The sequence below is a fragment of the Choloepus didactylus genome, chromosome 24 (genome assembly GCF_015220235.1).
Source record: "Choloepus didactylus isolate mChoDid1 chromosome 24, mChoDid1.pri, whole genome shotgun sequence".
NCBI lineage: Eukaryota > Metazoa > Chordata > Mammalia > Pilosa > Megalonychidae > Choloepus > Choloepus didactylus.
The window spans coordinates 20188322-20205148 of record NC_051330.1 but is presented as its reverse complement, the minus strand read 5'-3'; the positions used below and the strand labels follow the sequence as shown (position 1 = coordinate 20205148).

At 37.7% G+C, this 16827-nt stretch overlaps 1 pseudogene; it reads right to left on the bottom strand.

The window, feature by feature from the left end:
- Positions 1 to 1063: 1063 nt before the first annotated feature.
- Positions 1064 to 1780, bottom strand: LOC119519940 (annotated as a pseudogene).
- Positions 1781 to 16827: the final 15047 nt, after the last annotated feature.

Here is a 16827-nt window from a genome sequence, read left to right as displayed (position 1 = left end):
TCTCAATAATGAACCCACACATATACAGGATTTGCAACTACTTTTCCATTCTGTAGATTTTTTTTCACTTTCTTGATAACATTCTTTAATCCACAAAAATGTAATTTTGATAGTTCCAGTTATGTACACAAGTTAACCTTGTGATTTTTTACTTTAAATTATCCCATCAAAACTTAAATGCCACAGGGCAAAAGATTGTTTTATCTGTGTCTATAATTCCCTCCCTGCCACAACCCTGGCTCAGAGTGATCATGACTATCCTCAAGAATGTTGCATAATAGCCAAGACAAAGGGTAAGAATTTGTGAGTAACATTAACAAATATAGTACATAATTAACTAAAATAAATGTTTTTAAAAATATGCACTGCATCCTCTTTTTTTTCTAGAACAGTGAATTTTTTAAGAGTAAATATTTTAAAGAAGGTATGGTATGTTTCTAGGAATTAGTCCATGTTGTCTAAGATATGTAATCTTATGGGTTGTGATTATTCATAATATTCCCTCTTTTTCCATTCTTAAAGTTATAATGCATGGTTTAAAAGGAAAGAAGGTAGAAAAAGAGAAAGCTGATTATAGGTTTGAGGGAATTTAGAAAAAGAGAAAAACAGAGAAAAGAGAAGGGGGGAAAGTTTGGAGAAAATCCAGTGGTCCAAAATCCCAGTCTCCTACATCCCAGCCCTTGGAGCATGAGTGAATAATTAGATCAGTTTTGTACAACTGGTTTTTAAAAATCAAATCACAACAAAGCTGGCTTGGCTTCTCTTTGAGCCTCCCACATGTCCTTCACTGTGGCCAGTCCTGCCTTTCCACATAGATTCTTTTGCCTGTCCTAGGCTTTACCTTGTGTTCCAGTCTGGGGTTTCCAGGGAGTTAGAGTGAGGCTGCTTCAGAGTCTGGCCCAGGCATCCAGCCAGATTCCATTTGTTGGGCATCTAGGGTAGAGATGGGGGAGGGACAGACCCTGCCCAGGCAGTCCTCACCATTGGACGGGGAATCAGATGGTATCCCAGGGCTAACCCTCCCTTTCCCCCCACCCCAACTCAGTTGGAGGGGGAGCATCTATCACCGAGCTTGCATTTGGCTCAGCAAAGAACAAATATCAGTGGTGATCCTGACAGCATCTGTCATTGGGAGCAGGTTGAGAAGGGCTGGGTCACTGAGGTCACTGACTCTGGACTTGATGGAGATGGTGTCTGGATTCCTCCTCTAAGCCCCTGGGGAATTATCCAGGATCACAATACTGGAGAGGTCACAGTGGACCACAGAGAGGTCCTTGATGTAACTGCCCAACTATGAAGTGTGGTGTTGTCTGTAGTATCTCCTCTTGAGAATCCTTCTGCTACTATTCAGGTTGGCTGCCATAGCAGAGCCATAAATCTCTGAGCACCAACATATACCATTGGGTCACCACTTCTAAGAAGAAATCCACATGGGTACAAAAACCTGGACAGGATGTTTCTCTATTACCACCTTGAGGATGAAGTCAGGAGGTGTCCCACGTCGAACCAGGCCTCCACCCCATCATGGCGGGAGTGGATAAGTGTTTCATCCAGATCCAGCAGTAGGATCTACCTCTTCAACTGACCCAGCTGATGTTGGGACACAGGAGGAAGGATATATCAGAGTTTGGTACTAAATTACTGTACATATCTGCCTCCACAAAAGGCACATGAAGAAGTTCCAGAGCTTGTTGGTGAAGACCATGGAGATGTGCAGCCCCAGCAGGCACTGTGTCTGCATCAACCCAGTGACCCTGGCACTGCTGGCCACAGGGCCCATGTGGCTGAGCTCCACAAATCCTCCTGGTCAGCCCCTGATTCTGGAAGGGGAAATGTGGAACTCTAGTAGGAGAAGCTGCAGAGAGGGATATGGTGCCAAGGGCTCAGAAAGCCACCCCAGTAAGGTGAAACCCAGTAGAACAGGAAGCTCAGGGACAGTTATGGGAAGCCCATGCCATGGTTGTGGTTGGGGCACATGGGCAGGTAGTGGCACCTATGGCTTTGCAGCAGTTACAGGCTAGAACAAGCCCAGAAAGGAAGAGGATAGAGAATTAAGGGAGGAGGCAAGGGGGGTGGGGGGGGAGACAGGGAAGGGGCCATAGTATTCTCTTGCAACCTATCTTATTTCTGTAAGGTTGGTAGTAATGTCATCACTCTACTAATTTTGGTGTAATTAATCTATAGGTTTTTCAGTTTTGTTGATCTTTTCAAAGAACCAACTATTAGTTGATTTCTATTCTCTGAGTCATTTCTGCTCTGATTTTTATTTCCTTCTACCAGTTTTGGGTTTAGTTTGCTCTTTTCTTTGTCTTTTCTTAAGATGTAAAATAATGTTATTGATTTGAGATAGTTGTTCCTTTTTAATATAGGGATTTTTGACCATAGATTTCTCTATTAGCAATGTTTTCAGTGCATCCTATGAGTTTTAATATGTTGTGAATTCATTTCTGTTTATCTCAAAGTGTTTTCTAATTTCCTTTGTGATTTCATCTCTAACACACTGGTTAAGAGTGTGCTATTGAATTTCCATGTATTTGTGAACTTTCCAGTTTCCCTTCTACTATTGATTTCTGATCTCATTTGACTTTGGTCAAAGAAGATACTTATGATTTCAGCATTTCTATATATTTTGTGGGGTAACACATGGTCCATCCTGGGAATGTTCTATGTGTAGTTGAGAAGAATGTGTATCCTGCTGAATTAATGTGGTTTATAGTGTTGTTCAAGTCCTCTATTTCCTTATTGACATGTCTATGTTTAATATGCATTTGTGAAAGTGGGAAATTGAACTCTCCAACTATTATGGTAGAGCTGTCTATTTCTACCTTCAAATCTCATTTTTTAAATCCATATTACTTTGGTGCTCTGTTCCTTGCATATATATTTATGATTATATGTTCATGATGATTGGCCCTTTTGTAGGTATATAATATATTTCTTAAACTTTTGTAACAATGTTTGATTTATTTCATCTGATATAACTAGCCAGCCTGGCTCTTTTTTGTTACTATTTGCTTTAGCATAGCAGTATTTTCCATTCTTTCACTTTCAACATCTTTAGGCCTTTGGATCTAAAGTGGGTTTCTTACAGGCAATAAATGTTTACATCATCTTTTGTCCATTATCCCAAACTCTACTCTAATTAAATAATTACTTTAAATGAAAATGTATTGAACTATTTATTAAGCAGAGATGGGCAGGATGGATAATATTACTTAAAAGCAAGAATTTCATCTTACTTGTTTTATATATGTATTTTATTTGCTTCCTTCATTAAGGCTTTCTTTTAGATATTTTGTGGTGTAACATTTTAATGCCCTTCTCATTTCCTCTTCTCTCTGTTTTTCTTTAAACAGATTTTGAAGTAATTTCAAACTTATAGGACAATTGCAAAGACAAAGAATGCCAACATACACCTCTGCCTCAACACCCAGAACCACCAATTTTAACATTTTGTCACATTTGCCAAATCATTACATACATCTATCCATCCATCTGTTTATGTTTTCTAAACATTTGAGAGTAGATTGGATACACCATGCTCCTTGAACACAATACTTCTGTGTACATTTCCTAAGAATATGGATATTCACTAGTGTAAGTGCCTGAAGTACAGTTATCAAGTTAAAATTAATATTGCTATAATGCATAATCGATATTCCAATTTTTCTTAATGTCCCTATAATAACTGTTTGAGTCTTTTCTTCTCCATTATTGGATCCCATCTAGGATCACATATTGCATTTAATTATTGATTTTTCTCTTTTTTTCTTTTAGTTGTAGAAACATATATACAACATAGATTTCTCATCTTAATCACTCCCAAACATAACATTCAGTGGGATGAATACATTCAAAGTGCTGTGCTATGCTCACTGCTATCCATTACTAGAAATTTCCCATCACCCTAAACAGAAACTATGTACCCATTACACATGGGTACATACACATTGCTCCTCCATTCTGCACCAGGTAAGCTATTATCTACATTCCATCTCTGAATTTGCATATTCCAGTTATTTCCTATAAGTGAAATCATGCAATATCTGTCTCTATGTGTTTCACTTATTTCATTCTATATGAAGTCTTCTCATTCATCTATGTTGTACCATGTATCAGAACTTTGTTTTTTATAGCTTAATATTCCATTGTGAGTTTACCACACTTTATCCATCCATCCATTAATGAACACTTGTGTTGCTTCCTCCTTTCTTTTCTATTTTGAACAATGTTTCTATAAACATCAATGTTCCAATGTCTATCTCAGTTCCTGCCTTCATTTCTTCTGGGTATATTCCAAGAAGCGTGGTTGTAGCATATTGTAATTCTGTTTTCAACTTTCTGAGAACTGTATAACTGGTTTTCACAGTTTACAACATTTTACAATAGTAACATGTATAAGGATTCCTATTTCTCTATTCTTGCCAACACAATTTGTTGTTCTGATAATAGCCATCTTGTGGGTGTGAGATGGTATCTCATTGTAGTTTTGACTTGCATTTCTCTGATAACCAATTGTGTTGAGCAGCTTTTCTTGTACAATTGGCTACTTGTTATATCTTGTTTGGAATTATGTTGCCAGTTGTGCCAGTTTGAATGTATTGTGTCCCCCAAATGCCATTATCTTTGATGTAATCTTGTGTGGGCAGACATTATCAGTTTTGATTAGATTTCTTTGAGTGTCTCTTTGGAATGTGCCCCACCCAGCTGTGGGTGATGACTCTGATGAGATACTCCCATGGAGGCATGGCCCCACCCATTCAGGGTGGGACTTGATCATTGGAGCCATATAAATGAGCTGACTCAAAGAGAAGGAACTCAGTGCAGCTGTGAGTGATGTTTTGAAGAGGAACAAACTTGCTAGAGAGGAACGTCCTGGGAGAAAGCCATTTTGAAACCACAACTTTGGAGCAGATGCCAGCCACATGCCTTCCCAGCTAACAGAGGCTTTCTGGACACCATTGGCCATCCTCCAGTGAAGGTACCCAATTACTGATGTGTTACCTTGGACATTTTATGGCCTTAAGCCTGTAATTGTGTAGACAAATAAACCCCCTTTTTATAAAAGCCAATTCATCTCTGGTGTTTTGCATTCTGCAGCATTAGCAACTAGAACACCAGTGAAGCCATATGGCCCTAAAATTTACTTGGTTGGGAAGTTTTTGATACTGATTCAATCTTTACTTCTTTTTGATCTTTTGAGATTTTCTATTCTTGAATCAGTTTAGACAATTATTGTGTTTCTGGGAATTTGTCTATTTCATTTATCTAATTTGTTAGCATACAGTTCTTCTTAATATGCTTGTATCCTTTTTATTTCTGTGAGGTCAGAGTAAATACCCCCTTTCATTTCTGATTTTTTATTTGAATCTTCTTTTTTTCTTTGTGTGTCTAATATTTGTCAATTTTATTGGTATTTTCAAAGAACTAAATTTTGTTTTCATTGATTCCCAGTATTATTTTTCTGTTCTCAATTTCAGTTATCTCCTCTCTAATGTTTATTGTTTCCTTCCTTCTGCTCCCTTTGGGTAGACTTTTCTCACCTTTTTCCATTTCCTCTAGATGTGAGGTTAGGTTACTGTTTGAAGGTCTTCATTCTTTTAAAACACAAGATTTAGAGCTATGTATTTCCATCTGAGCAATGTCTTTTAGGTTTTGTTTTGTTTGTTGTTTTCTTTTTCATTCATCTCAAGGTATTTTCTATTTTCCTTGTTTTCTTCTTCAAAGAATTGGCTCCTTAATAGTGTGTATTCTGGTTCTGTTATTAATTTTTAGTTTTATCCATTGTGATTGGATAACATACTTTGTATGCTTTCAATCACTTTAAATTTATTGAGACTCCTTTTGTAATATAATACATTGTCCTAGGGAATGATATTTGTAAACTTGAGAAGAATGTGTATTCTGTAGTTTTCAAACAAATTTTGCATTACAGATCTGTGTGTGTGTGTGTGTGTGTGTGTGTGTGTGTGTGTGTGTATATTAGGTCAAGTTAGTACATAGTGTTATTTAGGTCCTCCATTTCCTTATTGGCTTTCAGTCTGTATGTTCTAGTCTATTACTCTATTAAACATAGTATATTAAAGCTTCCTATTAATATGGAATCATCTATTACTCCCATCAAATCTGTGAACATTGCTTTGCATACTATGGGGCTCTGGAGTTTTGTTCTTGTATTTTAATAATTGACTCTTTTATCTATATCAATGTTCCTTCCTTGTTCTTTTTAAGAATATTTGACTTTAAGTCCATTTTGTCTAATGATAATTTAGTGATCCCTACTCTGTTTTAGTTACTATGTTCATAGTATATTTTTTGCATCCTTTCACTTTAACCTTTAATGTTCCTCCCCTCCCCAATAAATAGATTTTCCTTCCCTCCTCTGTGCTCTAAATCCTGTAACCCTTAGCCCCAGGCCTCTCTGATTTGTTTCTTATGCTGATTAAGCCTTCTGGAAGCTGCTTCTGTGCCCAGCACACTATCTGGATGGTAAGCAAGAGAAGAGTGTCCTGGTTCACTCTTCCAAGCTGCCACTTGAAAGTCACATACACATGCTCCAGAAGGACAAAGGGGTTAGTCTACTCCACCTGGAATGTGCCAGAAATCTAGATTAAAGCAAAGGCTGACTCCATATCTATCCTGGGAAGTGGTTGTGGAAGAGCCAGCCAGGGTGGTAGGAGCTTTTTCTAACATGTTCAAGTTGGGTTTTATTGATTCAGAGCATGCCCAGTTACTGAGTCCATGTAACTCTATTCTGGAGTTCTGAAGAAGATAACTGACAATTTTTGCTACTTCAATGATTCTGTTGGGGAAAGGAATGCTGGAGCATATTTCACAGCCTTGGTCAATTCTGTAGTTGTCTGTTTTTATCATGGACTTTGACATTATTAAATAACAAGTCACAATATGGTTTTCATTTTCCTATGGTTGGACATTAAAAATTGAGGGAATTATGAGTAAACCTATTATGGATATTCATGTACAAGACATTCATGTACAAGACAAATGTTTTCATTTCCCCTGTGTGAAAATCTTGGAGTATAAAGCATAATCACATGGTAGATGTGTGTGAAATTCTTCTATTAAAAAAACTGTTTGATATACTTAATGCTCTGGTTTGCTAAAGCTGCCATTAATATGAAATTCCAGAAATGGATTGGCTTTTTTAAAAGGGATTTATTAGGTTAAAAATCAGCAGTTCTAAGGCCATAAAAGTGGTCAAACTAAGGCATCAACATTTCACTGAAGAAAGGCTGATGACATCTGGAACAGCTCTGTCAGCTGGGAAGGCACATGACTGACATCTGCTGGTCCTTTGCTCCCAGGTTCTGGTTTCAAATGGCTTTCTTCAAAATGTCTCTGGGCTTTTGTCTCTCTTAGCTTCTCCATCACCTCCTGTGCATCCTTTCTTTTTCTCCCAAGGCATTTCTCTCTAAGCATCTGGGGGTCCCCTCTTAGCTCCTCTGCAGCAGACTCGGGCCTTCATCACTTAGCTTAGTATCTCTAAATGTCTTTCTGTCTGCATTTCCAAGTGTCTCTGTCTGTGTCAGACCCTGAGCTCTCTTAAGGACTTCAGTAAACTAATCAAGTCCTACCATGAATGGGTGGGGCCACACTCCATAGAAACAGTCTAATCAAAAAATCTCACCAAGAGCTGGATGGGTCACATCTTCATGGAAACAGCCTAATCAAAAGATCCCATCCATATTAAGTGTGTACCCACAGGAATGGATTAAAAAAAACCTGGCTTTTTGTGGGGGACATAATAGATTCAAACTAACACAAATTACATGAGCTAAAATTCACCTGTTTTTAAAAATACACTTCATTGATTTTTTAAAAATAATTTTTATTAGAGAAGTTGTGCATTTACAGAATAATCATCCATGAAATACAGGATTCTCTTATACCTACTCGACACTAGCACTTACATTGATTATGAAAATTTGTTAGAATTGATGATAGCATTTTTAAAATTCTGTTTTTAAAGTACATTTGTTATAATTGATGAAAGATTATTAAAGTAGTACTATTTACTGTTGTCCATAGTTTATGTAGGGATATTTTTCCCATATTCCCAACCATATTTTTAGGCATGTCTTTATTTTATTACTCTACCCTGCACCAGATAAAGGGTGTGCCAGTTACTAGGATTTTACAGTCAAATGGTCACAAGATGCAAGTTACATAGTTATGCAATCATTATCAAAAATCAAGGCTATTGGATTACAGTTAAACAATTTCAGGTGTATCCTTCTGACTATTCTAATACACTAGAAATCAAAAATATATCTAGATAATGAGACAAAAGTCAACATAATTTCTTAAATCTTAACTTCTCAGTTACAACTCACATCTGATTTGATCATTATCTCAATCTTCTGGGATATCTGGCAACGATCATTCTATCTTCTTTGCACTGAGAAGCTGTGTCAACATAATGGGTAGAAGAATGAAACTGGTTAATGTTCTTGTGGAGACTGGAACATCTGGATTTCAGGGCTTATCTGGCATAGGAGCCATATGGAGACTTTAACCTTCTGAAAATGTAACTCTGTAGGTAAATCTTTTATAGAGTCTTAGATAAAGCTTGTTGCATTTAGGTTTTTCAGGAAAACTGTTGGTTGGGGCTTGGCATACTGTAGTAATTTGCATTATCTGGCTGAAGCTTGCATAAGAATTATCTCATGAATGAACTCTTGACTCTATTTAAAATCTGTTAGCCACTGAAATTATTTTGTTTCATTTTTCTTACACCCTATGGTCGAGAAGGCATTGTAAACCCATGATGCCAGTGCCAGGCACATCTCTGGGAGTCATGTTCCACATTGCCAGAGACCACCTCTGGAGGTCATGTCTCACATAGGGGATGGGTAGTGAATTTATTTGTGGATTTTGGCTTAGAGAGAGGGGCCACATCTGAGCAACAAAAGAGGTTCTCTGGGAGTGACTCAGGCACAATTCTAAGCAGGCTTAGCTTTGCCATTGAAAAATAAGTCTCATAAGGGCAAGATTGAGCTCTTGACTTATTAAATTGGGAGTTCCTAATGCTTGAGAGAATATCAGGAATTCCCCAGGTGAGGAAGTTTACTATTTCCACAATTTTTTCTCCAGTCTCTCAAGGGGTTTTTCAGATACTTTCTTTCTTTTCTGCCCAAGATACTCTGGTATGTATCAGGGTATTACAATAAACTGTGCAGAACAAAAATATCTTATTTCCTATTCTAAGTTTTATGTAATTAGGTTGTTTAAATAAACTGACCAAACAGGTTAAGTTACATAGTGTGTTACATAAAATTTAAGTTTTGGACTAAATAAACAGCTTTTTCTTTGGTTTCACACAGTAGTTGAAGTTTTAAAATACAGACAATATCATCCTTTACCCTGTATTGTGATTTACCTTTCTCCTAACCAGATCAGCTTCATTCATATATCTAATTGTAGTCTGATCTTTTTCAGCTTCTTTAACAGTTGCTGTATACAGTAATGCTTGTTTTCAGAGCTGTGGAACTCTAACTCTGAGTCCCAGGTGTCACACAGATTCTCAAAGTTCCAGGGAACTTCCAGGTTATACACAAAGAGCACAAAATCTCAGAATTTAGAGAAAACAGTTAAAAACCAGGAATAAATATGACTGCTGTAAGAGCTTACAATTTAGGAAACTTTACACTGAGCCTTAGAGAACATTCTGTATTCCCTAATTAATTTCCCAATCTCTGCCCACTTTCTAATCCCCTTATAACCTATACTCTTGAATTTAATTCTCATTGTTTACTCATTATAGTTAATTTATATTTGTGAGACCATACACTATTTGTCCTTTTGTTTCTGGCTTATACCACTCAACCTATTGTCCTCAAGGTTTATTCATCTCATTGCATGTCTCCTGACTTCATTCCTTTCTGTAGCTGCACAATATGCCATCAAATGTGTTCAGCACAGTTCATCCTTCTGCTCATCAGTTGATGTGCCCTTGGGACTCCTCCACCCATTCGTCATCATGAATAATACCACCATAAACACCTGTATGCAAATATCTATCAATGTCCCTGCTTTTAGTTCTTCCAGGTGGATACCTATTAACTAGATTACAAGATAATATGACAAACCCCTACTTAACCTCCTCTAGAACTGCCATGCTGCCTTCCAGGTTGGCTGTACCATTCTACTTCCCTACCAAGAGTGAATACTATATTGCTCTCTCCATAACTTCTTTAGCATGTATACCTTTCATTTATTATTTTTTAATAATTATTTTTATTTGCTATTTTTAATATATAGATTTTATTGAGATATATTCAATGCCATATATTCCATCCAAAGTATAAAAGCAGTGTCTCACAGTGTCCACACTTAGTTGTGCAATCATCAGCACACTCAATTTTGGACTTTGATTGCCCCAAAGGGAAAAATAACATATATTTTCACAACCCATGAGGACTATGCCAGTCCAGAGTCCAAAAAAGACAATGAGCATTTTCTGATACATGAACTTTTATTCAGGACTTACCAACAGGGTGAGAAGTCATGGAGAGATCATGATGGCTCTCTCAGTCCAGGTGGGCATTGCATTCACAGGGAAGTCAACTGTGCAATTCAGAGAGGACAGCAAGCCAGTTATCTGGGTTTAAGACAAAAACATTTCTAAGGGTGGGGAAGCATAGATGCAGGAACAGGTCACTGTGATATTGGGGGGTGCTGCAGGAATGACTAGACTAACATTTGACAGTGGGAGGTCTGAGATACAATTACATCATGCTCTTCTGTGAGACCAAGAGCCTCTCACTTCCTTCTTGCTTCCCATTTCATGTTTTAAAGTTACATTTTAAAGTCAACCCATCCTTTTTCTCTTTAATGGCTCACAAAGATGATAGGTTAAGCATTAGCTGCCTAGGTCACACAGACTGCTATGTGCCAAGGTTGGCAGGCCTTTCTTGTTCAGGCCAGGGGATGCCAGACATACACACCAAAGAGAAAGCCCAAAGTACACATATCTTTTATCCACCCCCAATTATTTACCCCTAGTATTGGTATGGTACATTTTACTGTTGGTGAAAAAAATATTAAGGTATTATTGTAAATATAGTCCTTAGCATGCAATAGTTATTTTTTCCCATATGCCACTCTATTATTAACCCTTTGTACAAGTTGCATAAATGTTTAGTAATTCATGCAAGAGCTTATTTATATTTGTAGTGTCAACTGGTGACATACATGACTTTAAACAACCACTTTCAATCAAATTCTCCTATAGTAGGGCACTATTAGTTATAATCCCAATAATGAACTACCATTGCCTCTATCCATTCCCAAACATTTAAGTTCAACCTTATTGCCAGTTCTGCTTATATTAGGTCGCTGCTTCCCCTTCTCTAGCTTTGTCTATCTCTTGGTCTCCTATACTTTGCATTTTAAGACTCTGAGTTTACATTTGCTAGGTAGTTCATGTTAATTAAATCTTACAATATGTAAACTTTTTTGTCCAACTTATTTCACTCAGCATTCTGTCCTCAAGGTTCATCCATCTTGCATAATTCTGGACCTCATGTCTTCTTACTGCAGCATAATATTCCATCATATGTGTATACCACATTTTATTTATCCACTCTTCAGTTCATGGTCACTTGGATTGTTTCCATCTTTTGGCAATTGTGAATAATGCCACTGTGAACATCAGTGTGCAAATATCTGTGTCACTTGTTTCACATCTTAGGGGTATATACTGAGTAGCAGAATTGCCAGATCACAGGGCAACTCCATATTTAGTGTTCTAAGTAACCACCAAAGTGTCTTCCACAGTGGCTATACCATTTTACATTCCTACCAGCAGTGAATATGTGTTTCTATATCTCCACATCCTCTCCAGCATTTATACTTTCCTGCTCATATATTGTGGCCATTTTTGTAGTTATGAGATATTATCACTTTGTGGGGTTTTTTTTAGCATAAAACAACAAATATTTGTTATTACACTCAGCTTTTCCAGGTCAGGAAAACTAGAGTGGCATACCTGGGTGGTTCTGACTCATGGTCTCTGTTGAAGTTACAGTCAAGCTTTCAGCCACAGCTGTAGTCTCATCTGAAGATCAACTCTGGGAGGGTCCAACTCTAAGCTCACTTGCATGGTTTGCTGACAGGCCTGACCTCTGCATGGATTTTTGCACAGAGGGTCTCCTTTCCTCTCTGGTTGTTGGCTAGACACCACTCTCAGTTCTTTGCCACATGGGTGTCTCCATAGAACATAGAGCAGCACACCTGGGATCTGGCTTCTCCTGGGAGAGTAATCCAAGACAGAATAAACACCCAAGATGGAAGCTGCAGTTTCTAAAACCTAATCTCAGAAGTGACATACCATCACTTCTGCCATATTCATTTCATTTCAAATTCAGTCCACACTCAATAGGAGGGAAATTAATTTCCACCTCTTGAGAGAAGAATATCAAAGAATTTGTGGATGTATTTTTTTTCAGGTTTTTTTTTTTTACTTTTTCTTTTGAATAAATTCAAATTTACAGGACAGTTGCAAAAAAAATACAAATCCCATACACAGAGCTCCAGCCTACCCCACCCCCCCTCCACCAATACCCAGATCTACCAACTTTAATATTTTATCACTTTACCATTTCCTTCTTCCCTCCCTCCCTATCATCCATCATCTATTGCTCTGTCTTATGAACATGTGAGAGTAAGTTGCACACTACCTTGAACAAATAATATAATTCACATATACATTTCCTATGAACAAGAATATTCATTTATGTAATCACATTAAGTATAGTCAAGAAATTCAGAAATTTAGCATTGATATAAAGCTTACATTCTATATTTCATTTGTTTCTTATGTCCCAATTGTGTCCTTTTGAGCCTTTCCTCCTCTATTCTTAGATCTTATCCAGGGTCATCTATGGCATTTAATTGTCAGTATCTGTTTAGACTGTCTTTTTTTTTCAATTGTGGAAACATATATACAGCATATATCTTCCCATTCCAGCCCCTCCCAAGCATTCCATTTAGTGGGATTAATCACATTCACAATGTTGCAATGCCGTCACCTTCCCACCATCTATTACTAGAAATTTCCCTTCACCCCAAACAGAAACACTACACTTATTTCTTATTAACTCCCCATTGCCCCTTCCCCCACTTCTCACAACCCATACTCTTCATCTCTATGATCATATTCTATGATACTTTCTTTGTGTTTACCATGGGGTTTAAATTTAACATCCTAAATCTATGACAAACTTGTTTTCTTTGACACCAACTTAACTTCAATAGAACAAAAAACCTTATGTTCCTATACTCCTCCATTCCCCCACCTTCATGTAGTTCTTGTCAAAAGTTACATATTTTACATTGAGTTCAAAACTGCTGATTTATCATTACACTTTATGTATTTTAGATCCTGTAGGAAGTAAATAGTGGAGTTACAAGTAAAAAATACAGTATTATTGGTATTTATATTTGCCAAGTGATCTTTACTGGAAATCTTTATTTCTTCATGTGGTTTCAGTCGATTGTTTAGTGTCCCTATCAACCTGCACAATTCCCTTTAGCATTTCTTATAGGACTGATCTACTGGTGATGAAGTCCCTCAGCATTTGATTATATGGGACTGTTTTTATCTCCCCTTCATTTTTAACCTCCAGATGATTGTGAATTTTCTAAGTCTCTGATGGTTATTGACTTCTAATTGTATTCCATTGTGGTCAAAGAATGTGCTTTGAATAATTTCAATTTTTTTAAAGTTGAGGCTTGTTTTTTGTCCCAGTATATGGTCTATTCTGAAGAAAGTTCCATGATCACTAGAGAAGGAGTATCCTGGTGATTTGGGTTGTAATGTTCTATATATATCTGTTAAATCAAATTCATTTGTCAGATTGTTTAGGTTTTCAATTTCCTTATTGGTCTTCTGTCTAGTTGATCTATCTTTAGGAGAGAGTGATGTGTTGAAGTCTCCCACAATTATTGTGGAAACATCCACTGCTTCCTTTAGTTTTGCCAGTGTTTGCCTCATGTATTTTGTGGCAACATGATTGGGTGCATAAATATTTATGACTGTTATTTCTTCTTGTTGAAATGCCCCTTTTATTAGTATGTCATGGCCTTCTTGATCTCTCATAACATCCTTGAATTTAAAGTCTATTTTATTTGAGATTAATATTGCTACTCCTGCTTTCTTTTGGCTGTAGCTTGCATAAAATAATTTTTCCATCCATTCACTTTCAATTTCTTTGTGTCCCTGTGTGTATGTGAGTCTCTTGCATGCAACATATTGATAGTTCATTTTTTTAATGCATTCTGCCACTCTATATCTTTTAATTCAGGAGTTTAATCCATTAACATTCAACATCATTACTGTGAAGGCATTTCTTAAATCAGCCATCCTAACCTTTGGTTTATGTTTGTCAGATATATTTTTCCCCTCTCTTTATTGCCCTTCAATGTACCAATATTGAATCTCTTTAGTACTGAGGCTTTCTCTATATCTCTCTTTCCTTTCTTTGTTTCTCCATCAGTAGGGCTTCCTTTAGTATCTGAAGTAAGGCAGGTATTTTATTAGGAAAATCTCTCAGCATTTGTCTGCGAAAAATTTAAGGTCTCCCTCAAATTTGAAGGAGAGCTTTGCTGGATAAAGTATTCTTGCTTTGAAATTTTTCTCTCTCAGAATTTTAAATATGTCATGCTGCTGCCTTCTCAACTGCATGGTGGCCACTGAATAGTCACTACTTAGTCTTATGTTGTTTCCTTTGTATGTGGTGAATTGCTTTCCTCTTGCTTCTTTCAGAACTTGCTCCTTCTCTTCAGTATTTGAAAGTCTGATCAGAATATGTCTTGGAGTAGGTTTATTTGGATTTATTCTATTTGGAGTTTGCTGGGAATTTTTGCTTTGTGTATTTATGTTGTGTAGAAGTTGTGAAGTTTTCCCCAACAATTTCTTTGAATATTCTTTTTCTTTACCCTTCTCTTCCCATTCTGGGACACTAATGAGTCTCATATTTGGACATTTTATTTTATCTATCATATCCCTGAAGTCCATTTGGATTTTTTCAATTTTTTTCCCATTCCTTTTTTGGTCTTTCATTTACCATTCTGTGGTCCTCAGTGTTGCTGATTCATTGTTCAGCTTCCTCTAGTCTTGTACTATGAGTATTCAGAACCTTTTTAATTAGGTCAAAAGTTTCTTTTATTTCCTTGAGATCATGTTTTTTTTATTTACTCTTGCAATTTCTTCTTTATGCTCTTCTAGGGTCTTCTTCATGTCCTTTATATCCTGTGCCATGCTCTCATTGTTTGTCTTTAGTTCTTTGATTAATTTATCCAAGTACTGTGTCTCCTCTGATCTTTTGATTTGGGTGTTTGGCTTTAGGTTATCCATATCATCTGGTTTTAACATATGCTTTAAAATTTTCTGTTGTTTTTGGCCTCTTGGCATTTGCTTTACTTGATAGGGTTCTTTTAGAATATATAGGACTATTCAAAGATGAATCTCTAATTTGTCAGATCTACAGCTTGGTGGTGTACACTTTAACCAGCAGATGGCATCCATGAGTCACCTATTCCCCTCAAGTCAGTTCTTCCCAAATTTGTATTTGTGGTGTATTGGGACTGATTCTTGTGGGGTCCAATTGGTGCACCAAGTTTGGGTGTGTTTTTGGTGCTGTCTGCCCTGAATGTGGGGTGTGTGTCTGAGCAGTTAGGGGGTGAAGGCAGCTTTAATAGTCAAACCTCCCAGGTGTTCCTGGAGATTTAAGGCTGTTGCAAGAGTCTAAACCTTCATTTCATTCCCACTACAGATTGTCTCTGCTACTGACCCACAAGTCTTTGGTATTGGTGTACAGTCCCTGGGATTTCTGTGGGTCCCTCTTCCAAGCCATGCCTTTCTAGGGCTTCTGCTGAGGGAAGGTCGTGCTACATGACAAGTGCATTCCATCCCTCAAGTAAGTTCTGTGTCACCACCCCATGTAGTTGCATTCCCAGTCTGCTGTACGGATGGCTGTATGGGACATGTTAATTTCCACCTTTTCACACAGCTCCACCTTCCCAGCTCTGGGTCAATTAGCTATGGGTGTGTGAAAGGCTATTGTCCATGCCTGATATTGTGGCATGTGTGCATGATACTGGAAACACTTCCTGTCACACTGGGATTTTTGCTGCAGCTCTGGGCTGTGGCTCCGGCACTGGACAGGAGTGTTCCCAGCCCACCAGGAAGATGGCTTGCAAGGGGCATGGATTTTTTCCCCTTTTGGTTCACCTCTGCCTTCTTTACTCTGAGACAACTAGCAGTGGGTGTGCAAAAGGCTGTCTTCCACACTAGATATTGAGGTGTTCACACAGCCCATTCCTGCTGTGCTTCTCTGTGTGGTTCTTGCTGCCATATCTGCAGCTGCGTTGGGGTATTTTTTAAAAAGAACTAGTCCAACTACAAATGCCAACCCTTGGTTTCCCCACACCACAGCATGACTGCCAGATATTCAGTGGCTTACTCACTCATTTCAGAATGCAGACTCCCAATTTCACCCAGTGCACAGTCCCTGTGGATTTAGCAGACCTTGTCCAGCTTGTGCATCACTGGAACTGGTATTCTGGGTCACTTTCTGGCTTTTATCTAGTATTTTTCATGGAGGTGTGTTTTTGCCCTGTCTCTCCTAGCCACCATCTTAGGTTTTCCCTTTGATCTATTTTGAGTTAATTTTTGTATAGGGTATGAGAAAGGGGTCTTCTTTCATTCTTTTTGTTTGAATATCCAGTTCTCCCAACACCATTAAAGAGACTTTCTGTCCAAACTGAGTGGGTTTGGGAGCCCTGTCAAAAATCAATGGACCA